The sequence below is a fragment of the Canis lupus genome, chromosome 10, assembly GCF_003254725.2.
Source record: "Canis lupus dingo isolate Sandy chromosome 10, ASM325472v2, whole genome shotgun sequence".
Classification (NCBI taxonomy): domain Eukaryota; kingdom Metazoa; phylum Chordata; class Mammalia; order Carnivora; family Canidae; genus Canis; species Canis lupus.
The window spans coordinates 28,480,040-28,505,432 of record NC_064252.1 but is presented as its reverse complement, the minus strand read 5'-3'; the positions used below and the strand labels follow the sequence as shown (position 1 = coordinate 28,505,432).

At 52.2% G+C, this 25,393-nt stretch overlaps 1 long non-coding RNA gene across 1 annotated transcript in view; it reads left to right on the top strand.

Moving 5' to 3' along the window:
- The window catches only part of LOC112668627 (uncharacterized), a 29,581-nt gene extending 8,133 nt beyond the window's left edge, over positions 1-21,448 (top strand). The window contains exon 2 of the long non-coding RNA XR_003141748.3: positions 20,945-21,448. This is a non-coding gene — a long non-coding RNA (uncharacterized LOC112668627). The remainder of the gene's footprint in view (positions 1-20,944) is intronic.
- Positions 21,449-25,393: the final 3,945 nt, after the last annotated feature.

Below are 25,393 nucleotides of genomic sequence, written 5' to 3'. Positions count from 1 at the left end.
CCAAGGGGACACCAGGGTTGGCGCTGGCAGGAACCGATGACCCAATGTGCAGTGGCAGGAGCACGGCCTGGAAAAAACAGGGGGAAAGGCTTCCCGGAGGTGGTGACTTTGCCTCTTCCTCCAGTGGAATAGAAGTCCCGAGGCCAACTGGCCTGCCTTTCAGCAGGGGGCGGGGTGGGGGGGCTTCTGCCCCTGCAGGCTTGAAGGGACACTAGTCCCGCCCAGGGGTGGCCCCAGAGCAAAGGGTTCTGGGCCAGGCAGAGTTCCTTCTCTAGGCCTTGGATGTAAGGGAGGGAGGAGTTGGCATCACACTGAGCTGTTGACCCAAAGACCAGAGCGTGGGGAGGACCAACAGGCTGCCTCTGTGCGGGGCGGGTGGGGGGGGTGGGCAGAGCTAGAAGTCCTGCCTCCGCCCCTGCCTCAAGGCTGCGTGAGCTCCAGAGGGTTAACCGGCCTCTCTGCCTCTGCGTGCTCCTCTGTAAAATGGGCACCGTGGTGGCTTTATGGGGCTGTTGTCATCATGAAGACTGAGCGCCAGTCTCGCCTTGGCAGCTTTACAAATGACTCGTCGTAACGGCCTGCCGAGCGTACACCCATTGTGCAAGTGTGGCTGACCCTGTAGGAGCCGTCAGGACGGCTAAGGGGTGGGGTGCTCCGTGGGAGGGGCGGGCAGCCCAGCGGAGCCTGCGGGATGCGGCCCAGCACCCCTGGCCTGCCCTGGGGCACACACAGCAGGTAGAGACCTTGCCTCCTGACCCGATGGTTCTGCAGGTGTCAGGTTCCTCTTTCCCTAACATAGCGCTCCCTTCTCCACCCCCTGGGCGCCCGCGGGCCCGTCGGTGTCTCTTGCACGTTGTGGGCTCTTCTCTGAGCCACTACCTTCCGGCAGGATAACGCGTCCCCCTGCTCCAGGGCCCGCGTGGACTTCAGGCCGAGGGGCTGCCTCCTGGAGGGACATGGGGCCCCTTCCAGGGGCCACGGGTGGCGGCAGGTGCAGCCTGGCCCTCACCTCCTTGTGCTGCAAATACGGTTTGTCGTCTGTCTTGGTAAATCCTGAGTCCTGGAGAGGCTGGATCCTTCTCCCTGGAGCTCGTCACTGTGTCCTTCGCATCTCGCGCAGACGTTGGCACAGAACAGGCTCTCAGCAAGTGTTTGCTGATAAATGGGGTGGGAGTGGGTGGAGGGAGAGAGAAGAGGAGCAGAAGTGATACAGCAGCACATCTTCTTCAATGACGGGGGTCCTCGTGACCAGGTTTGTTGAGCGCGGCCTCTGTGCCGGGTGTGCTGCGCATCTCGGATACTCACAGCGAGCCCTCCAGGGGACGTCTGTCGTGGTTCTCATTTTACAGGTGAGAAATCCCAGCACAGAGAGGTTAAGCAACTTGCCCAAGGTTGCACAGCCAAGAAGCGACGGAGTCAAGATTCCAGCTCTCATGCTTTCAGGCTGTAGAGTCTCATAGCTGTTGATTGCCTACTGTGTGCCCCCCTCTTTGTCCTTTAATACTACAGAAAACCTGGGGAAACTGAGGCTCAGGGTGGTGAACCTGCCAAGCCAAACCGCCAGCAAATGGCAGATTCACGATGATTGGCACACAGCTCTGCCTGTATTTGGTTTCTGTCCCAGCGTGGGGAGAGGTCCTGTGGGTCAACCGTCCCTCCCCTTGCCTGAGTCAGTGGCAGGTGGGCATCTACTGGGCTCCTGCCTTCTTCCTGGCCTCACACCCAGGCCCGCGTCTGCTGCTAGGGGGTTATCACAGAATAGAGTATCAGAAAGAACATTGAGTCTGGAGCCAGAAGACCGGGTAAGAGCCCCAGGGACATTGTGGAAGATGCTTCCCCTCTCGGAGGCTCAGTTTCTTCAGCTTGGAAGTGGGAGGAATCACATGGCTCCCTGAGTTTATGCCAGATTCATTCAGACCATGTACCCCGGGCCACATGGAACCTCGAGAGCGCCCGGGAGGAAGGGGTGAGATGGAGGCATCTCCTTGCTGGGAACCTCCAGTGAGCTCCACACTGTGAGGCCCGGCCCCGTGCCCTCCAATCTTGTCCGCTTTATCCCCCCCAGGACCCCGACCCCACGTGGACGCTGCGTCCCAGCCACACTCACCTTTTTCCCCTGGGATCCGTGTGGCGATAAGGTGCAGGGGGCTTAGCCGGGACAATACCACACACGCCGGATTTCTCGGTCTTTCCTTTTTCCTTTCGCTTGCCTCCCTCATCCCTTCATCCCCATGTAAATAACCAGTGTATTTCCAGTATTTTTCCACATGTTCACCAATTGTAAACAAAACATCCCTGCAGCTAACGTGCACACGTGAACACACACCTGCGTCTGTTCCCACGCATATGCAGGTGTAGGGCCTGGGCACTGTTTCACAAAGGGGGGCCGCGTGAGGCCCCCCTCTGCATCTTGCTTTATCGCCCAAACAGCAACACCTGTGAGGCTCTGAGTCAGCTGCAGTAGCCCTAATTCATTCTCGTAATGGCATCATTATATTTCAGAGTGAGCAGTGACTATGGTTTCCTCATCCGGTCTTGTCCTGATGGGCATTCGTTCTACATCCTGTCCTCCGGCTGCACCCGAGCCTGCAAGCAGTGCAGCAGTACACACCCTGGACATGTGTCCTTCAGCGGGAGCTCTTCAGTGGACTAGAGCCCCAGGAGTCGCATAGTTGACGGGTGTATGTATTTTTTATTTCAGCTCGCTTTCCAACAATGCTGTACCTTGTCACCTTTCCAACAACAATTTTATGAGTCTACTTACCCGCATCCACACCAGCAATAGGTGTTAGTAGTATTTTTAGTTTTTGCCAGTCTGATGGGGACAAAGTGAAATCTCACAGTTACTCCAATTTCAGATTCCCGTACAATTAGTGAGTTAGTGCCTCTTTCCATATGTTTGTTGGACATCTGGATTGGCACCACATCCTGCCGAGTCTTATCTTTTGACTCAATCCTTCTCTTGAGTTTCTTATCAGTTTGTAAGAGCTCGTTGCATATTATAAATATTAACTTTTTATTTGACATCTGTGCTGGGAATAGTTTATTTGAAGGAAAATGGCATATAACCTTATATTAGTTTCAAGTGCGCAACGTGATTGGCCCCTTGTATACACTGCCAAATGTCAAATAGTTTTATAGTTTTATACTTGGATTCCTTATTTTCATATTGACTTCGTGAATGGAATCTGTTGCCACAAAAGTAATTTTGGGAAGTATAATGTCTTTTTTTTAAAATCATTTTTTTAATTTTTATTTATTTATTTATGATAGTCACACAGTGAGAGAGAGAGAGAGAGAGAGGCAGAGACACAGGCAGAGGGAGAAGCAGGCTCCATGCACTGGGAGCCTGACGTGGGATTCGATCCTAGGTCTCCAGGATCGCGCCCTGGGCCAAAGGCAGGCGCTAAACTGCTGCGCCACCCAGGGATCCCCAGTATAATGTCTTTTTATGTATGACTTTTTTTTTAGTTAGTTAGTTAGTTAATTAATTAATTAATTAATTTAACAGAATGAGAGCACAAGTGGGGGGAGTAGGAGAGGGAGAAGCAGGCTCCCTCCTGAGCAGGGAGTCCAATGCAGAGCTCCATCCCAGGACCCTGGGATCATGACCTGAGCTGAAGGCAAACGTTTTACTGACTGAGCCACCCAGGCACCTAATTTTCTCATTTTCTTATGCACTGAAACTGATCCTGTCCTCTTCTCCATTTTATCCCAAGATATTTATTGTTTTACTTTATTTTTTGGATGTTAACTCGTCAATCCATCCAACGTCAAGTGAGGTTTCCACTTTCTTGCAAAAGAGAGCTGGTTGTGCAAGGTTCATCAATTAAACAATTACTCTTTTCCAACTGAATTGAAATATCATCTCTGCCCCATACTGAATTCCCGTGAATATGTTGCTCTAGTCCTGCTCTTTCTGTTCCACTGATCTGTGCATGGCTTCCCCACCGCACCAACTGAATTTGGTAACAGGGGCCTCCATATGTTCTCACTTCTAGTAAGTCATGTTCTTACTTGATATTTTCCCTTGTGTAGGATCTGGTTATTACCAGGTCTCCCTTCTTTGCGAACTTTGAGATTATTTTAGCCAATGGCATGTTGGTCACCACTGGATCCCAGTGACTTATGTGGGGTCAAGTGTCCAACTGGGGAGCAAGAGATAGTTGTTGAATGTTGCAACTGCACTTCTCTTTCCACAATGGACACGATCCTTCCACCTTGAGGACTGTAAAAGGCATTAAAGAGCAACATTCAAGGCAAAAGTGAGCTAACATGAAAATGGGTACAGGGTAGACAACTCTAACTAGAGAAAGCCGCAGAGATGTTGAGACTCTTGGAGACATTTAAAGCAAAAGGAGAGAATCATTGGTTTTTCCCACCCCTGTTTATTGAACAACTACTGTATGCTGGGCCTTATTCTAGGTCTGGGGATTTAGTGGTAGCCAAGGCCAAGACAAAAGTTTGGTTTCTGGGGTGTGACAGTGGTGTTGTGCTCCTTATTTTTCAGTGTGATGATGATATTGTGGTTATAAAAAGAGTCCCTGTATTTTAGAGATACATACTGAAATATTTCCAGATAAAATTATATGAAGTCTGGAATCTGTTTCTAAATAAGCTAAGAGTGGGAGAAGTGAATGAAAGTACAGCTCAAACAAGGCTGAATTGATCATTATGGAAGCTTAGTGACGGTTTCATAGGGCTTAATGGCTTCATTGCATAATATTTATTATGCCACTCTCCCTACTTTTATCTATGTTTGAAATATTCCATAATAAAAAAGTTTTAAAAATGCATACAGAGCTTATTATGTTTCAGGCATTATTCTAATTGCCTTACATCCATTAATTCATCAAGTCCTCAAAAAAGCCCTGTCTTCGTCAGCTGGGGCTGCTATAACAAAATGCAGGAGGGCCAAAATTAAGGTGCTGGTGGACTCGGTTCCTGGTGAGAGTGCTCTTCCTGGCTTGCAGACGGATACCTTCTTGCTGTGTCCTCACAATGCAGAGAGAGAGCAAGTGAGCAAGCTCTCTGATGTCTTCTTATAAGGGCGGTGAGTCCCTCATGAGAGCTCCTTCCACAGATCCCACCTCCGAATACTGTCACATTGGGGGTTAGGACTTCACACAAATTTAGAGGTGGTGGTGACAGTGGGGGACACATTTCAGTCCATAGTAAGCCCTACAATGTGGATATTATCATCCAAGTTGAGAAAAACAAGTCCCCACAAGATTCAATAACTTGCCCAGGATCATTGCTGGTAGGAGCAGAACTGTCTGGCCCCAAAGCCCTGCTGTCAAGCATTGTGTTCTATTTTTTTCTTTTAAGATTTTTTTTAAGATTTATTTATTCATTTATTATTATTATTATTATTAATTATTCATTATTCATTCATTCATTCATTCATTCATGATAGATATATAGAGAGAAAGTGAGAGGCAGAGACACAGGCAGAGGGAGAAGCAGGCTCCATGCCGGGAGCCCGATGCGGGACTCGATCCTGGGACTCCAGGATCGCGCCCTGGGCCAAAGGCAGGTGCCAAACCACTGAGCCACCCAGGGATCCCCTTCTTTTAAGATTTTATTTATTTATTTGACAGATAGAGAGCACAAGCAGGTGGACCCACAGAGGCAAAGGGAGAAACAGACTCCCCACTGAGCAGGGAGCCCAATTCAGGGCTTGATCCCCAGGACCCTGGGATCATGACCTGAGCCAAAGGCAGATGCTCAACTGACTGAGCCACCCAGGCGCCCCCACTGTGTTCTACTTTTATGTCTCTTCATTCCAGTGAGCCTATAAATGAAGAGCTTTATATAAAACATATGATATAATATCTGTAATAAAATAATTTCATATAGCAGAAAGGGCTATGAAAGATTAAAAAATAGAATTGTGGGAGAGCAAGAAAGAAGACCAGCAGTGGGAAGAGGAGGGTCTAAGGCGGTCGGGGGTGGGGGTCAGGATCCTCCTTCAGCAAGTGTGGCCAGAGAAGGGTCCTCCAAGGAGCCAAGACCTGAACAAAGATGGGGAAGCCGTGTGGAGGTCTGGGAGACGTTCAAGCAGAGGACTGACAGGTGCAAAGACTCTGAGACAGAGACAAGGGGTTTGGTGGGGCTGGAACACTGTCGGTAGGGATGAAGGCGATGTAAGCAGGGTGGCAGGAGCAGATCTTACTGCAGACCGTGGTGAGGCACTTACAGGTTCAGACAGAGGAACTAAGAGATCTCAGTAGGATCAAAACGATTTATTGGATTTATTAGCCCAATGATCATTTAAATACATTTTCCTACATTTTGCTGTGCTAAATTCATCTGTAACAGAAGAATAATTTAATTCCGAAGCCAAATTAACTGCTCTTTGCCTTCTTGCGAAGTCACCCGCTTTAATTTTTTTTTTTGCATAACTTGATTCAATTTTTCCACTCTTGCCACATTTTCTCCAGCTCCTACACACTTTTTGAGGTGGTTATAACGTTATTATCTTATTATTAGTCACTACCAGGGATAATTCACTTTCCAATTGATCTATGCTGCTTATAAAATGCCAGATCTACTGGAAGCCAAGGAAGCAAGGGGTTAGTGACTCCTGAAAGTCAGTGTAAACAGAAAACTGTGCATGAGAGGCTGGGGGCCAGGCTTTGCCGATCTCTGATGAGGTGAATTTACCTGGTCGAAAAGGGCAAATGTCAGAAGAGCATCTACGTGGCAGTTTGTCATGGGCGTAGGTGGCGATAGCTGCTTGCCTCAGATTCATGTTATGTGTGCTTAATATTTCTCCTGGTTCCTGCTAGTTTGTATTTGTTCTAAGTATCCAGCAATGTCAAGTTCAGTGGATTCTGTAGATACACTGCGTCCAAGCACAATGTTTCCCTTGAAAAAAAATTGCTGGCAACACCAGGACATTTGTCCTGTAGCCTTCACACAAGCCACACATATGAGGGTCAAGTGGGAATGCGTATGTGGGGGCCAGCTGGCCCTTCTGCCATTGTGATGCGAGCCTGGAGTGTCAGTCATGGACGAGCAAGGTTTGGGGTATAGACGTTTGCTGCTTTATTGTATGCCAGGTTCACCTCTGATGTTGCAAGTTGGAAAAAAAAAGGCTGAGGACCAGATAATAGATGGACAAAAAGAAGAGGCTATAAAATAAAACTTATTCTTTGGGTAAGGGGATACCATTGAAAAGACCTTTTATTCTGAAGGAGTGTTCCTGGTCTCTCCTTTTAGGCTGTTAGCTAGTGAGGTTTGGCTGAGGTTTTTTTTTTTTTTTTTTTTTTTCCTTTCTGATTCTTGATTAGTTTTTTTGTCAGGGGACAGGGGTGTGTGGAGGCCACAGAATCAAGAAGAAAGGGGCAGAAGGAAATGACAAGCCCTCATTTAAGGCTCAGTGGGGGGAATTTTTCAGGGTGCTGGAGGAAAGCATGTAGAAGGAACTGGAGAGGAGGTGAGAGAGACTGATGGGAATGGGAAGGCAGATTTTAGAAAATTCTGCTGCAGTGTGTGTGTCCCTCTGTGGTGTCGGAGACACATAATTAAGGAGCTTGAATTATCTTGAGTGTTTTGGTTGTTGGATTGATTCTTTGTTACACACCCTTGTAGACTGGATCACATGAGCTATGGCTACAGCAAAGCTCCAGGGAGCCAAGGCCTGGATGCTCCGGGAGGCTGCTCGGGGTGGATGGCAGATTGGCTAAAGATTTGGTGAAAGTTCATGTCAAAGAAGACAACTTAGACGTTAGACATTTGTATTTTGGTTTTAGGTGCTACATAAAAGAAGAAAAAAGAAGCCAAAAGAAATAAATAGCTCTGGATAGAGAATCAAGAGACCTATATATCTGTCTTTGCTAATTCATTAGATGGTCCTTTCCTTCATTCCGTAGATCTCTGAGTGATCAGTTCTACATGCCAGGCTGGAGCTGGGGGGAGGGTGCATATAAAGATACATTGTTCATCTTTCTGGGAATTTTGTGTTGTGTGCTGAAGGGTGGTGGGAGCTTATAGAGAGGCAACGGAAGGAAGGGAATTTTAGGCAGAGGGAACAGCATGTGCAAAGACATGAAGTTAAGTTTAAAATGGCAAGTCTTCCAGAAGCAGTGAGCAGTTTGTTAAATGAACCTCAAATCTAGAGTCCCTGTTGTTGGGAGAATATACGATTGATTTCCTAATTGTTGGCATTAAGGATGTTTCCGTTTTTCATGATTATAAAGAATGCTGAGGCGAACATCCTAATACATAAAATGGTTTCTGAATTTTGCTGTACATTAGATTCCTACGAGTAAGAATCACAGTGAGTTTCAGTGGGAGAGTAACCCGGTGGGTCTTGCCCTGTGACTTTGTCCAGGTCGTCGGCCCTTCTGGGTTTCCATTTCCCTGTCTCAGAACACGGATCCCAGGAATGAAAAGACCTTCCTAGCTCTCACACGCAGACACCTGGTGGCATCTTCAAACTGTGCTTTGTCCGGGACTTGCGAGAGATCTGGATTCCTGCCGCCTGAGACAATTATTCATTATTTCATCTCAAGCATGTCACATCCCTCCTGTGTGCCTCGATTTCTCTACTGGCTCAGCAAAGATCCTATAAAAGGCTTTGGGGGCCCCAAAGTGGTGTTCATGAAGCTTCTTTAATGAAAGAATTCTATAGTCCAGAGCACAGAGCTTCCTTCCACACCAATCCTTGTATGCAGCCTCCTCCTTCTCTTGCTCTCCTGTCCCCTGGCCCATTGACCCCCTTCCTCCTCCTCAGGGGGCTGGAGGAGGATGCACCCTGGGAATGACATCCTTTCTGAGGGTGGCCACTAGCTTTATCCATGTTCAGCAGCTATTCGTCACCACCAAGGCGCCGATATGCCCTGAGCTCCTCTTTCTGGAACCCGTTCTCCAGAGACTGCACCCCTCCTCTGGGGGGGTGGTTCCTGAAGCTCTAATAAGGGCCAAACTCACTTCTTTTTTTTTTTTAAGATTTTATTTATTTATTTGAGAAAGAGAGCGTGTGTGTGTGTGTGTGGGTGAGAGAGAGAGAGAGAGAAAGAGAAAGAGAAAGAGAAAGAGAAAGAGAAAGAGAAGAGAAAGAGAGAAAGAGAAAGAGAAAGAGAGACTGCACATGAGCAGGGGGAGGGGCAGAGGGAGAAGCAGGCTCCCCATGGAGCAGGGAGCCTGATGCAGGACTTGATCCCAGGACTCTGGGATCATGACCAGAGCTGAAGGCAGATGTTTAACCACCTGGGCCACCCAGGTACCCCCAAAACTTACTTCTTTCATGTGTCTTCAGTCTTGGGATTGGCCCACCACCGTCAGACCGGTCTGGAGGTGTTATCTTCTGTCTGCGCTGAACATACACCAACCAAGTAGTCATTTATTCTCTGGGTTTGTTTGGTTAATGAGCCTTGGGAACTTACTCTTCAAGATTCCCAGCCCTTGCCTGGGTAGCTCAGTGGTTGAGCATTAGCCTTTGGCTCAGGTTATGATCCTAGGGTCTTGGGGTCGAACCTCACATTGGGCTCTTCGCAGGGAGCCTGTTTCTCCCTCTGCCTATGTCTCTGCTTCTCTCTGTGTGTCTCTCATGAATAAATAAATAAAATCTTAAAGAAGAAAAAAAAAAGATTCCCAGCCCCTCCTCTGTGTTCTATGAACCAGATGATCTGGGCTTACATTTTTGCTCTGTCATTGAATAGCTTTGTGAACACATGTGAGTACCTCTGCCTCAGATTTTTCAGATGTAACGTGGGAACTTAAAGTAGAACTTCTAGCCTTAGTTATTGTGCATCAAAGCACTCCCAAACTCAGTGACATCAGCTACAACCATGGTCACTTCACTCATGCACCTGTGGGGTAGGCGGGCTTCAGTTTTGCTCCTGTGAGGGGCTTTCTGAGGGCTGAGCTCCGAGCTGTGGATTAACCACAGGTCTCTATTTATCTTTCATGCTCTTTGTATCAGTGGCCACCTGGGGTCATGTTTTCCCGGCAGAAGACAGGAGTGTAGGAAGGTGAGGCCAACTATGTCAGCACATCATCAAGTCCCTACTGAGTCACATCTGCTAGTATCCAATTGGCCAAAGCAGGTCAGTGGGGCAGGGACCTGTACTCCCTCCATGGAAGGCTGCTGGTGGTTAGTATTTGTTGAATAATAGTTTTATCAGATTAGGGGCACCTGGGTGGCTCAGCGGTTGAGCATCTGCCTTCAGCTCAGGTCGTGATCCCGGGGTCCTGGGATCAAGTCCTGTATCAGGCTCCCTGCATGGAGCCTGCTTTTCCCTCTGCCTATGTCTCTGCCTCTCTGTGTCTCTCATGAATAAATAAATGAAGTCTACAAAAATTAATTTATCAGATAATGATATGGTTTGCTGTGAAGGTTAAATAAGATAATAACTTGGGGGTCCCTGGGTGGTTCAGCGGTTTAGTGCCTGCCTTCGCCCCAGGGCGTGATCCTGGAGTCCTAGGATCGAGTCCCGCATCAGGCTCCCTACATGAAGCCTGCTTCTCCCTCTGCCTGTGTCTCTGCTTCTCTCTCTCTGTATCTCTCATGAATAAATAAATAAAATAAAATAAAAGTAACTTTTAAGTGCTTAAAATAATACTTGGCACTTATGGTCTCAGTGACAAATACACTGTAGTGAATATTAATACTAGGAACAATATTAATATTGGCATTTGATTAGGATATGAAGCTACTCTTCAAAATACACATTCACACTACAGTGTAAATGTCTGATAAGACAGCGTGACACAGACCTCAAATGTTTATCTCGGACAGCTGATGTTGAAGCCCAAGGGGTGAAAGCCTAAACATGGGCTTTTTAAGAATCAGTAAGATCTAGCAGCTGAGAAAAAGGGTTCTGGAATTAGTCAAAAGTGGGTCATAATTCCAGCTCTGCCACTTTTTTATTGAGTGATCATGGGCTTGTTTCTTACCTTCTTTTTGTTGTTGTTGTTTGGCTTTGTTTAAATGGTGGTTGAAATATTTTTTTTAAGTTTATTTATTTAAGTAATCCCTACACCCAACGTGGGGCTCGAACGAGCAACCCTGAGATCAAGAGTCGCGCGCTCTTCAGACTGAGCCAGCCGGACGGTCCTGGTTTCTTGTCTTCTCAGTGACTCACAGAACTGCTGGGCAAACAGGACACGGTACTGTAAGTAAAGCATGCGGTCAAGGGCCTGGAACACAGTGAGGTCCAGAAACGCCCATGATGAGAAAGGTCTGGAGTAGAGGAGAGGGGAAGAGAAAGAAAATCTCCCATGGAGCCCTGACCCCTCCCAGCCGGTGGGCGCTGCTTCCCCCCAACAAACATTCATTAAGTACCTACTATGTGCCAGGTGCTCCTCTGTCCGGTCCGTGCATTCCCACAGTTCACTTCCTCCTGGTAAATTCCATGGAATATTAGTTCCACCTGAGGCCTGAGGCCTGTGACCGCAGACTCCCTCCTGCTGAAGTGTCCGGGGCTTCCTCCACCTGACCTGAGCACACATCTTCCTCTCCATCCACTGCCACCGCCTGCTGGAGGCGTGTCCCCACCTTACTGGCTGATATGGCTTCAGTCCTGGTCTCCAGCCACCCCCCCACTCCGCCCCCCCGCCAAGGGAAGCAGAGCTGGCTTTTCAAAATTCATGTCCTTTGAGCCACATCCTGTCCCCTGACACACATAGTGTGGGGACCTCCTCTCTCCTTTGCCTTGCCCGTTCTGTTCCCCTCCCAGGACTCTATCCCTCTAGGGAGACTCCTGCTGTCCGGGTCTGGGATGGGAGCCCCTTTCTGGATCCTCTTGGCCTCTGCAGCCACCCTCTCTCCTGCCTAACGGTACTGCCTGGCACCCACATGCTTTGGACTGTCTTCTTCCCAGCATCTTCTGGGGGCCTTGGAGTGGGGACCACCTGTGGCCAGATGGTGGGGATTTGTGACTGTGGGCATCTCTCTGAGCCTCAGCATCCTGCTCAGTGGAATAGGAATCATGACCATAGCAGCTCGCAGGATGCCACGCGCAGGGTGGCTGTTGCTCTCCATTCCCTGTGCCCCTCCCTGGTGGGGTGTTGACAGAATGTAATGGAAGGAGCTCAGACCTAGAGCCTGGGTTCAAATCTCAGTTGTGAGACAAAGAGCAAGAGGACTGTACACCTTAAAACCTAAACTTCCCTCTCTGCCATATGGGATGATTCTGTTTCCCTTTTATTGGGCTGAACTGAGGATGACCAGAGGCTATGCACATACAAAGAACCAATAGAGAGAAGGTGTTTAATAGTTTTTTGTTTTTTGTCTTTTTGTTTGTTTGTTTGTTTTTAACCATTACAAGGCCTTGCATTCGATCAGCCCCACAGACCTGGGGCCTGTGGCTCATTGGGTTCCCTGAAAGCCAGAATGGGAAGGCCCCTTGGAGGACAGATGAGTCTACAGCCTCATTTACAGATGAGGAAACCCTCTTTTTGCTTCCCGTGTATCCTGAGCACAGCGTGAGGGTCACCTGCCTGAGGATGCAGGAGTCCAGGTTGTACCTGGCTGGTCTAGTGCGATTTGGTGTGGCTGCATCCTTCAGGGTCTTAGGCCCTCTCCACATGGCTAGGCGTGGTGGTGGCAGGAGATGGAGAGATGCCACATTCCCTAGGCCCTCCTCTGGCCTGGGTGCGGGTGCTGTGCTCCAGGCTCCCTGTACTGGCTAGCAGGTAAGAGGGCCGGTGTGAATCCTGGGATCACCACACCCCAGCTATGGGACCTTGGCAAGGTACCCTGACTTACCACATCTCAGTTTGCTCCTCTGTCAATGGAGGGATGATGGAGCAGTGGTGTTGCATGGATAGAAGGAGATAAAGCCCATAAGGCACTTAGCAGGGTGAAAGGCAATCACAGTCATCATTATTATCCTATTTATTACCAACCCTTAAAATTGGGGACCCAAGGGGGCCGGAAGACACACTCCCTGGTGTCTTTGGCCTCCAGGAGGGAAAAGTTCTATTACCATTTTGTCTCATGCTCCCAGGCCCAGTGGCTTGTCCACGCTCGGGGGCATTCTTTTAAAGTTGTGAAAGGCACAACCCAGCAGCTCCCTGGTGTTTGCAAAACCACTAGTGCCCGGCACGGGTGTAGCATTTCATAGCCCACAAAGCCCTTTATCCTGCGCAGTGCATCTCTGCCCCTCTCACACCTCTGGCAAAGCTTTACAGCTGATCCATCACCAAGTGTCTGCCGGGGATCAGGGGATCACAGTTGGGCCTGAGATCCTGTCTCTGGGGTGGCCCGAGGGGAGAGGCTCCCCCAGGAGTGAGGAGAGAGAGGTCCGATTCCGACTCTGCCCTGGGTGCCCCGGGTGTGCCGGCCCGGCCTCCCGGCCCCTCCCTCTGCCTCCCGCAGAAGATGGAGCCTTCCTGAATGAGGCTCGGGAACGCTGCCACCGGTCAATGAGCTAATGTTGAAATCGGAAACTCAAGGGCTGGTAGCAGAGGCAAAAAAAAAAAAAAAAAAAAAGACAAGCTTTGATTCACGGGCCGGAGGATCAGTGAATGGGGAAGACAGCCTGCGGTAACAGAGGAAAAGCCTGAGTGGCACATCCTTCTAGCAGAGTCCCTCCCAGGGAGAGGAAGGTCAGGCTGGCGGAGGCCTTGTCAGCAACCGAGCCTGACGGGGGAGGCGTGGGAGCACTGCACTCTGAGCAGCCCCGCGAGCCTCAGCTCTGAACAGGGCAGGGTGGGGGGTGGCTGGACTGCCTGTCCCAGGGCTCCCCCAAACGGGGTGTGTAAAGTTGGCTGGTAGGAGCTAGGCGCAAAATAGGGGCTTGCTTGCAAAATGAAAACACCCAGAGACTTCTTCTATTAGGGCAGAGCGGAGAGGGCGTCCTGTCTCTTTAGAAGACGGGGATGAGATCTCTGGGCTGCCTCCACTAGTCTTGACTGAACGAACAAGGTCATTTTTTACACCATCAGATCTGGTTCCTAGTGGGGGGTAAGCAGCTGGGGGGCACGGAAACATTTAGAAAGGGAATGACACATCTAAGGGGGGCTTTCCCATCCAGGCTCTTCCATCTGCTCTTCATCCAGCGTCACCGAGCTGGGTGTTGTAATCACAGTCCAGGTGAGGACTAGGGGACAGAGAGGGGCAGCGATTTGTCCCAGGTCACACAGCTGGTAAACGGCAGTAGTGGGCCTCCAATCCCCAGCTCCTTCTCACACTTCGTCTTAACTTGGGAGGAGATGGAGATGCCGGATGGGCAGCGGGGACAATGTTACAGCATAAGGAGCATATTATTGTACCTTGACTAGTTCCAGAAGCTTCCTCAGCCCCTTCATACTGGTGAACTTTTCTGCAAACGTGCCTTTTGGCATGAAGGCAGCGAAGCTGCAACAAGAAAGCCTCCAGCTCCTTAAATTTTGGTTTACACATCAGTTTCCTAAATTAATGGGGACTTCCTCTGTGTGCTGGGAGGGCGGCAAGAAAACTTCCCGGTCCTAAATGGGGCAACGATGGTAATTAATGAAGCCGTTTTACACGAAGGGCCTCTGCTGTCGAGGTAAACAGGAAAAGGTGATAATGTATTTTACTTTCTCTAGTAACTGCTTCCACTGTGCTCTCTTGAACTTTGTCTTTCTGGCTGGCTTCCTTCAGGACACTTCAGGCCCATTCCAGGCGTTCCCCATCACTTTTGGTCATTAAAAAGAATAATTTCATTTTGATTGTTAACACTCAACCTGCTTCATTAAAAAAAAAAAAAGATTTTATTTTTTTATTCATGAGAAACCCAGAGACAGAAGGAGAGGCAGAGACACAGGCAGAGGGAGAAGCAGGCTCCCTATGGGGAGCCCGATGTGGGACTCAATCCCAGGGACCCTGGGATCACAACCTGAGCTGAAGTCAGACGCTCAACCGCTGAGCCACCCAGGCGTCCCAAACTGGTTCATTTTCAACTGCCGATCTCACTCGAATTGTGGAGCTCCCCACTGGGGCTGTGTGTGTGTGTACATGTTGTGTGCATGAGCGTGTGTGCATGCCCGTGTACATGTTCACATGTGCACGCATGGTTGCATGAGCATACAAGTGTGCACACACGTGCACGTGCTTCGGTGTGTGCATCTTCTGGAGTCCAGGAGAAAGCTGGCTCCTCCTGTGACTGCCCCCTGCAGGTGGATTGGGCCCATCTGGTGGTTCAGACCCGCCGCCCTCTCTGCAGACAGGCCTGTGTCAGAGGTGGTGAGTTTGCTGCACCTCTGCCCCATGGTTTTGCCTGTATTTCTGTCCAACACACACCGTGGGTGCTGGCACCCTCTGGATACGGTAGCGGCTGGCACCCCTGGGAGGCTGGAGCCTGAGGGCAGCCTCTCTCCAGAGGAGGTGCTGGTTGGATGCGGCTCAGGCTCAAACTCTACCTCCTTCCTTTAGTGCTCACGGGCAGGTAGGGGTGCGCTTACAGCTCTGACTCCGAGGGGCCCCGATCTTGCAGGTTGGCTCACAGCTTCAGCTCCCAGGGTCCCTCCCTGATCTTGGCAGCGGGCCAGGATGTTGACTTAAGCCCTGAGTTTCTACTTTCATGTCTGCTGGTGCCATGGGAAACCCACGGGTCCTTGCCACACCGAGCAGTGGGCTTCCTCCTCTCTGTCCCGCTATCTCCCTGTCCCCTTCACACACCCCGGAAATCTCCCTGACTCAGGGGGGCGGGCAGGGGAGGTTGTACAGGGCATCCCAGGTCTCACAGGGGGGCGGCCGGATGCACATCCTGCACCCCTCCCCACACTCACCTCTAGCATGTCTCAGGGGGTAAACGCTGTCTCAGGGGGTAAACGCCGTCCCCCAGGTTGGTGTGTCCCACCCCGGGGCTAGGGGAGGTCCTAGGATGCAAGGAGTCAGACCTCCTTTGAGCTGGTCCTGGAGAATTCGGTCGCTTTGTTCTCTGCAGTGAACCTCTGGAGTCCCCTTCAGAGGGAGGGCACAGCCTCCTGTTACATGAGGTCCTAGGCCACGCTGGGCGCTGCCGGGGACTTCATAAGTGTGTCTGGTGATGCTTCTCATGACCCTCAGAGCGCGTTTTGTCATCCCTGTTTTATGGGTGAGGAAACCGAGGCTCATACAGCATGTGGCAGGACCTGAACAGGAACGTGAATCCAGGTCTGCCTGTCTTCTGAGCCCAAGGCCCTGGGTGTGGGTTGTTGGCGGCCACCCAGTGATTGATCCCTCCTTCTCTGGTCTTTGGGACAATGATCTCTTCCCCGTTGGGTACAGTCTTGGGGGCACCATCGATTCAGGCAGCCTGCCCTTTCTTAGACACCTGACCTAAACTTGACTTACTGCACCTTTGGTCTGGGACAGAGACAGACGCACAGGGACAAACATCCCCCTTCCCGCGGAAAGCCACAGAGATGGAGAGCGCACTCCCATGTCGGGCTTCCCAGGCTGTGGAGCTGCTGCTGTCTGGCCCACACGGAGCCCCCAGTTTTCTGGCTCCCCCATGGCTTCGGCAAGCTAGCCAAGTCTTCCCTCTACCCCCCACTCTGCCCGCTGGACACAGCTGGTTTCTGTCATTAAAAAAGTCCCATCTAGGGCAGCCCGGGTGGCTCAGTGGTTTAGCCCCGCCTTCAGCCCAGGGCGTGATCCTGGAGACCCAGGATCGATGGAGTCCCCCGTCGTGCTCCCTGCGTGGAGCCTGCTTCTCCCTCTGCCTGTGTCTCTCCCTCTCTCTCTCTCTCTCTGTCTCTCATGAATAAATAAATAAAATCTTAAAAAAAAAAAAGTCCCGTCTGGTACCCTAAATGCGGTGTCGGGGCTCCCACTCTTTGCCTGATGGGAACCCCTCTACGATCCAAGAAGCCCTCAGGACAGGGCCTGGCACCCAACAAGTGACTGTTGCCGTTAATATTCTCATTCTCCTCTTGGGCTTCAGTTCACATCAGGGGCCAGGTGGGGTGCGCGGCCACATCTGCCCTCCTGGGCCTCGGAGCTGTCAGGGATCCTCACGCAGACCGAGCTGACCGGCCTTGGCTCAACTCCCTCCTTCACCCCACATCTAACCCATTAGGAAATCCTACAGTCACAATTGATCACTTCTCTCTGCTTTCGTCCTGGTTTGAACCGCCATCCTCTGGTGCTTGGATCATCCCATTGGCTTCCTAATTGGTCTTCCTGCTGTGATCCCAGCTCTACCTCCATCCGTTCCCACTGCAACAACTGAAATGATCCTTTTAAGATGTAAGTCAGGCCGGGTCACCTCTCTGCCTGAGCCTCGGCTCAGCCACCAACACTGGTTCCCTTGCCATCGCCCTGCACACCAGGCACACTCCTGCCTCAGGACCCTTGCCTTGGCCACTCCCTCTTACCCTGGATGCACACATTGCTCACTCCCTCCCCTCCTTTGAGTCTCTGCTCTACAGGATCCTTCCTCCCTGACCACCTAAGATTGCATCACCCACACCCACACCCAAAACTCCTGAGCCCCTCACCCTGTCCTACTTTTTTTGTTGGTTCCATAAATGCATTGCCTGCTGTCTATTGTCTGACTCCTGCTACTGGCGTGTTGGCTCCCAGGGCTGAAGCTCTTTGCCTGTGCTGCTCACCCCCATGCCACAGGCTTCGGGGACCCCGCCTGCACATAGTGGACACTCTGTGAATGGGTTCCTTATAGCTTCCCTCTGCTCCTCGACCTTCTCCCTGAAATTGGGGATCAGGAGAGCATCGGTTCATCCACTGCACTAGGTATTGTTAAAATCCCCAGGAAACCAAGTGATCCTGCCAAGTCAGTTGCAGACCCAGTGCCTGCCCTCACTTCTAAGGCTCACTCCAATCTTGTTCTCACCTTTAGGCTCTATCCTTGTTAAAGTCCTCGCAGGGCCCTGTGCTATCATACCTCAGGGCCTTTGCATGTGCTGTGCCTCTTCCACCCGGTTGGACTTCCAGGTGTCATCCACAGCCCTGGTTAGGTATTGCCTCTTCCCTGAGGTCCTCCGTGATACTCCCACCCTCCAAAGTCCTGAGAGACTCCTTCCTTCCTGAGTGACTTCTGTATCTCGTGTGGGTTTCTCCGTGCTTGGGTTCCCTGCCTCACGGGGACTCATCGTCAAGCCTGCTGCACCATCAGACCATGAGCTCCCTGAAGGCTGGGCTCTGCGTCCCGAGCTGGCCCAGAACCTGGCACACAGCAACTGCCTCGCCAGTGTTTGTTTGTTGGAGCAAATCTGACATGAGCCGGGAGAGAACAAAGACTGTTCGAAGACCCTTTCAAGGTCACTGGCTGGCAGGGAATGAACAATGTCTTATTATTTGATCATTTATTTATACTCTATTTTCAACTAGGATTTGAGGCAGCCTGAGATGAAAGACACAGATACGACAAAAACAAAGCCCTGTGCCTCACACTGCTTCCCTCTCTTCCTCAACTGACTCTCCCTCCCTGGCCTATAAACACTCCCCAGCCTCTCTCCTCTTAACCAAAGCACCCCAGCACTCTGCGGTTCTCCGCACCCCTGCAGCTGGGCCTGCGACACCTGTCCCCCTCATCCCATCCGCTCGGCTGTCAGGGGAGCAGCTCCCAGGGAGGGCAGCAGCCCCCCTGTCACTGAGCGCTGTGGACACTTGCAGACCTAGGCCACCAGACCTCTTGACAGGCCCCCACTTCTCCAACCCCTTGCTCCCCTTGGCTTACGTGCTGCCATACTCTGGAAGTTTCGTGCTTGGCCCCCTGGTGGACGGCCTTCCTCTGCCCATCCTATAAACACCCGCGCCCCAGGCCCCCCTCCGCTCACCCTACACACTTTGCGTGAGCAGCTCTCTGTTCCAACGACTACGCCGAGTTAGGGATTAGTTAGGGTCGTTCTACACCCGCACCTCGGTGGCTGAGCACAGGGCTTCTGTCTCACTTACATGAAGTCCCTTCGGCAGCAAAGGGAGGGAGGAGGCCCCCTGCTCCCCTGCCCCTGCCCCAGCTCTGTGCTGTGGGAGGAATGTGCCTCCAGACGAGGGCAAGTGGAAGAGGGTGTGTCGTGGACGAGAGTGTGGCGTGGAGCACAGAGCGAGGCGGGTGGCCCAGAGTCCCCTACTCAGCCCATCCACGCAGCGGCCCCGCTGCCGGGGACAGTCACCTATCTCTCTGAGCGTCCTTTCTCTCTGGCCGGAGAGGAAAGTGCCGCTCACCTTTAGGCAGTTCTGAGGCCCTGTGAGAGCAGGGACTCATCATGTGCTGATTCTTGGGCCCAGGAGGGACCTGCCAGTTTGCTGAACCCGGGAGTGAGGCCTGAGGTCAGAAGAAGGATTCAGGAACCAGCCCTCAGAGGCTTGCTGTTGGGGACGGTGCAGGGACATCCTGGCCAGAGGGCCACTGTGTGCCCGGCTGCCCCTCTATAAATTCGTGGCAGTGTGGGAACTCACCCCGAGGATGGACTCAGCCTCCCGGACCATGCTCGGAGCCTGTCCTGGATGTGCGGCCTGGCTGATTGTCAAATCCATCACCCTCGGTCAATGGTATGACAGGGGGCATATGTCACTGGCTCTTGAAGCCAGACAGGCTGGACTCTCTGTCCTCTTTAAGGAAAAGGGAGCTGACATTGATTGAGCACCTACTGGGTGCCAGGCATTCTTCTAAGTGTCTACATCCGCACTCATTGAATTTTCACCACAGCCCTAGAAGGAGGGGCAGCTCAGCACCCCCATTCATAGGCCTTGGGATGCTGGGCATTTGGAAATTTCAGTAAAATCACAAGTGATGAGGAGGCTGCCCATAGATCAAGTGTTGCCAGGGTGAAGTGGCTGATGTTTGAGCTCTCACCCGACCCACATCTTTGACCCTATTAGGCCCATAAGCCAGAAAACAAGAGCCCTGGGCTGGGGATGGGAACACCTGGGCTTGCAACCTAGAGCCCAGCACTGACCAGATGAGCCACGTTGAAAAAAAACACTTCTACCTCTTAAAGCCTCAGTTTTCTCATCTGTCAAATGGGCACGATTATGCTTAGATGTTTCTTAGGGGCTTCTGTTTACTCCAGCTCCTTCCTCTGCAGCCTCTTCTCTGCATAGCAGCTAGAGGGATTCATTTCAGTTCATGTCACATCCTTGCTTAAAATCTTTAAATGGGTTCCTATGTGTTGCAGGTACCCTACATGATCTGCCTCTGCCTCTCTTGCCAGGGGTCTACCTCTTGCCCCTGCCTTTAGTGCTCTCTCACTCTTCAGCCCCTTGGCCACCTTTTAGTTCCTTCACTGCACTAGGCTCTCTCCTACCCCAGGACCTTTGCACATGCTCATCCCACTCCCTGGCACATGCTCTTCTCCCCCTCTGTACCCAGGCAACACCACTCCTCCTTCAGATTGCTGTAGACACTTCCTACTCTCAGGGATGTTCCTTTCTGCTTCTTCTATCTCATAAAAGACCTGAGATATGATATCTAAGCTTTGATTTCTTTGTTTGTACAATGGGAGTAACTGGGTTGGAAGGTTTGATGTGATCTGGTATGAAAGTGTCCAGCACAGTGAAGATATTTTAAAAATGCTGTTCCAGGGGTGCCTGGGTGGCTCAGTCAGTTAAGCGTGGGACTCCTGATTTCAGTTCAGGAGTCCTGAAATCGAGCCCCTTGTCAGGCCCCGTGCTTCGCAGGGAGTCTGCTTAAGATTCTCTCTCTTGGGGCACCTGGGTGGCTCAGCGGTTGAGCATCTGCCTTTGGCTCGGGTCCTGATCCCCGGGTCCTGGGATCAAGTCCCTCAATCAGGCTCCCTGTAGGGAGCCTGCTTCTCCCTCTGCCTTGTCTCTGCCTCTCTCTGTGTCTCTCATGAATAAATAAATAAAATCTTAAAAAAAAAAAGATTCTCTCTCTTGCTGTCTCTCTGCCCTTCCTTCTCTTTGCATGCTCATGTGCTTTCGCTCTCAAATAAATAAATAAATAAATAAATAAATAAATCTTTTAAAAATTAAAAAAAATTTAAGATAAAACTTCTATTCCGTCCCCATTTTACAAATGTCCCCACTCTCCCTGTGGGTGGTATTTCTCCCATTTTGTAGGTGAAGATGCTGAGGACCAGAGAAGGTTAGCAGGTAGCCCAAGAACAGCGACAGAGCAGGGCACGAGATGGGGTTTGTTGCACTTCATGTGACATCGGGCTGCACCGTCCACCTGCCAGCGGTTGGGAGCAGTTCCGGGATCCTCTGCGCAGGAACCAACCGTGCCCAGAGAAGGCCCTCTGCGCTCACAGGCCCCCCCGAGGAGAAGCAAGGAGGAGCCTCTCCTACCCTAGCCCTCTGGTCTGAGAAGAGCCACCAGCACGTCTGCCTCTCCTGCCCTGTCCCAAGTCTCCTCCTCACAGCTTCCCTCTGCAGAGCCAGCCCCAGGTGACCAGCTCTCCTCTCCTGGGGACCACAGGGCCCTGCTCCGCAACCGACCTACATTCCTCTCAAGTGCTATTCGCCGCCGCCTTAGTCCCCTCCCAGCCAGCGCACACCCCCACCCCTGCACAAACACCTCCATCCACCCAAGGACGTGGTAAAAATAAAATGATCACAACCTGGCCCGCTGGGAACCTTGGCTTTACACTGTGTCCTGCTCCGAGGGGGAGGCATTCACAATCTGGTTCGCAATAGAGGAGGAGGGAGCAGACGCAGGCCCCCCCACCCAGAGGAGAGGCAGGGCAGGTACTCACCAGCTTCCTGGGGCGCAGGAATGGGGCAGACAGGGCACGAAGACAGGGAGGAAGGGCAAGAGGAAGGGAAGTCACCAAAGTGGGTGAGAAGAAGCTACGGGGACCCCTGGGGTGAACAGAACCAGTGGAGCCTCAGAAAGGGTGCTGAGTGGGTGGAAGCAGAGGAGAGAAGGGTCCTGGAAGAAAACCTGTGGAAGGGGATGATTGGGTGAAGAGGGCAGAAGACAGGCAAGTGGCCAAAGCTGAGCACTCAGGGCAGGGGACCCAGCTTCTGTGGGAAATAGAGACTGAGGGCATGAGACAGTCCAAGAGGAGAGCGGCCTAAAGGCTGCAGGTCCCAGGACAGGCCCGGCTGGCAAGACAGGAAGCAAGTTCAGGCCGGTGGGAGCAGCTGGGGCCTGGGGGACCCAGTCGACCAGCCTCGGGGGCTGCATGGGCTGTAGCCCCAGAGCTGGCAGGTGCAGCCTGCAGAGCTGGCTCCCAAGGAGTGTTCTAGGGCTCCACCTGCCTGCTGTACCCCTGACGCCCCAGGTGGCGGTCCAGGGAGGCCTGCTGCCCTCAGAAGGCCTCGGTGGCTTGAGAACATCTCTGAGGCACTTTGAGGTCTTGACAGAAGGCTTTCCAGTCACACCTTGGATTCACCTTTAAGCTGTTTCCCTGAGAGTGACCAGGCTTAGCCTGGACCACATTTCCTCCTGTGGATAGATTTCGAGAAGAGTCTTCAAGCCCAGCAAGGCCTGGCTCTGTTACAGTTTAATAGTCTGTTCTTTGGCTTCTTTTACTGACAGAGACAGGATTTGTACCCAGGACCCTGGTCTCCAAGCCTGCGCTCTTGCTGAGAGACACCGTTGCCTCTGGTTACAGTGGAGCAAGTGGGGATTTGAGGAAGCCTTGAAGGAAGGTGGGGAGCTGAAGCAGGAGGGGGAAGGGAGGGCTTCCAGGCAGGTCCGCTGCATGGACAAGACCACGGAAATGCACGTGGTGGGGGGCACAGAGAGGCATCAAGAGTGCTGGACCTTTTGATCGCTCTCTCCTGTGCCGTAGCCGTCATAGATCGGCTCCTACCTCCTCATCCCCCAACGGCACCCTTTCTGTCCCCTTCTATATCTTCCACACTCCGTTCCACCTGTCAGCTGGCCGCTCACAGAGGTCCCGCCTTCCCCAAGAATGCCCCTCCTCGTCCCGCCCCCCTGGATGGTGCCTTACATACCCTCTAGGTGCCGCCGCCTCCAGGAAGCCTTCCGTCCTAGTTAAGATATGCTAACTGTTATAAAAACATCCAGCACCACGGCAGCTTGGCAGGCAAGAGTTTATTTCTCACTTGGAGCACAGTTGAGTGAAAATCGGCTGGGATGAGATGGGCGGGCTCTGCTCCAGAGTTAATGGGGGCTCAGGTTCCTCCCGCAGTGGCTCCACCACCCTCTGGGACACAGATTGGGAAACTGTGACCTGGTTTTCTGTAAACAAAGTTTCACTGGGACATACCCACACCCATTTAGTTGCATAACCTCTAAGGCTGCTTTAGTGCTGCCCGAGAAGCCACGACAGAGAACCATGGCCGTAAAGCCTAGAATGTTTGCCCTCTGGCCTCTCCAGAAATGTTTGCTGATCCTTGCTCTAGGGTCTGGAGGCCTATGAAGAGAGAGTGGAGAGGTTTCCATGGGGCCGGGCCACGAAATGCTGTGCGTTGCTTGCTCTCACATTCCCCCCGGTGACAGCTGGTCATGCAACACCCCCCACCCCACCCCGCCGTGCTGCAGGGAGCTGGTCAATGTATCGCCCCCGGTGCTCGGTGCTCGGGAGGGAGGTGAAGCGGGGTGTCGTGAGCACACAGCCTTGTCCCTCCACACCTTTCCTCCCTGGCTTTGCGCCTCCTCTCCTCCTGCTCCCCGCACGCGTGCCCCACGGGACGGGAAGCCCGTGTCTGTGAAGGCTGAGACTGTGTCTGTCTTGTTTGTCACTGTCGGCCCCGGGCTCAGCACCGGGTACATCTTCTGGAAATAGTTATTGAAGAAAGGGATGAATTGGTCTGTCGTGCGTGCTCCCGGAGCACTTTGTGAATACCTCTGATCTGGCACTGACCTCACTGTGTTGGAATCGCTCTGTGCCTGCCCCCCCCGCCCGCCACCTCCCCCCCGCCCTGCCCATCGTCAGACTCCCATCTCTGTTCCACCAGCTTCTTTCCAGGCATCTCCTGTGGGGTTACACTGTGCCAGGCCCTCGGCACGTCTTTGTGAACAAAACAGACCCAGCCGGTCCTCAGGGAGCTCACAGTCCAGCGGAAGAGACCTGCAAGGAGCAGAGAATCCCACAGCCGTGCAAATAAATGGAAAGTGACCACAGTGGTTGCAGGCTCTGCAAGGAAGGGCCCGGGTAGGTGCGCTGAGTGCATCCAAGGAGAGGCGATCTAATCCGCGATGATTCAGGGGGGGCTCCCTGAGGAGGTGATGTTTGGGCTGCAGTCTGAAGCACACGCGGACGTTAGGCAGGAGCGGGGAGGCTGGGCAGCAGAGTATGCCAGGGAGGGGGAAGTGAAGGCCCGGAGGTCAGAGGGAGCATAACCTCACTCATAACAACAACAACATCATTAATGTCATTACAATTCGGATGCACCGACTGCTTACTATGTGACAGACCCTGGATTAAGTTCTTTATGTGTATTATGTCCGTTAATCTGCACAATGCTATGAGAGAGGTACTCACTAGAGCACAAGCTGCTAACGTCCAGCGCCTAGTCCTGCAGTCCCCCCCAGAGGTCCCCTGAGGATGATTCTCATGCTTATCCCCAGCCTCCCGGGTGGCTGTGCCACCTGCAAGGGGCGGGCTGGAAGTGCCGGGGAGCCCACACTGTTTCCCAGGAGTGCCCTTGGCAGTGACACATGAGAATTGGGGTGGGGGGTGGGGGTAAACATCCCGGCTTCCTCGCCCCTGGGTGGGGAATTCGGTGCCAGGCCTGCCATGGCCTCTCCAAACCCCCTACCCCCACCCCCCAACCTGGAGGCCCTGTTGCCCACAGGAGTAGCCCCCCCAGGGCACCCTTCCCTGGCTTTCTCTCCCTCTTTCCTGCACTGCACCCCTGTATCACCCCCAAAATAACCATTTGCTCATGAACTATTGCTCCTGAACACAAAACAGGCTCTGTTTTGGGAGTAAACCAAACGAAGACTCTATAAAGTGTCCCATTTCATAGACGAGGAATTGAGGTACAAGGGAGTTAAGGAAACACAAAACTGACACTAAAGCACCGTGTGTGTGTGTGTGTGTGTGTACATCGTGCATGTGTATAAAGAATTCATGTGTGTGCAAGTGCATGCATGTGTGTGTGCATGCGTGCGTGTGCATGTCATGGAACGGGAGGCCGGTGAGGTGCGTGTGTGCAGGCCAGGACAAGGATTTGGGTCATTAACTTAGAGTCACAGGAGGCTGCTGGAGGGCTTTATGCAGATGGGTGATGGGTTCTGATGGCTGCCAGGACAGTGTCGGGGTGCTGACCCAGGCAAACCTGGATTAGAAGAGCTACAGCACATGCAGGGGGCGCTTGGCAGGCCCCGGGGGAGGGGCGCCCTGGGGACCCCCCAGGGCAGGGACACGGAGCTCACCCATTGGTCTCTGGAGCTCTGCAAGGCACCGTGAGAGCCAGGGCGGATCTGGGCGTCAGAGGGGCTTGGTTCCCAGTACGCAGCCCGGGGTTCATCTCTCAAGGGGCTGCACACACCTGGTGTCCCAGCTGCTCCCCTCCTCAAGCCCCTTTCCTGCCCTTTTAGGTCATGGAAACCCCTTGCACCCCTGCCTGCCCACCTGCACCCCGGGGCCT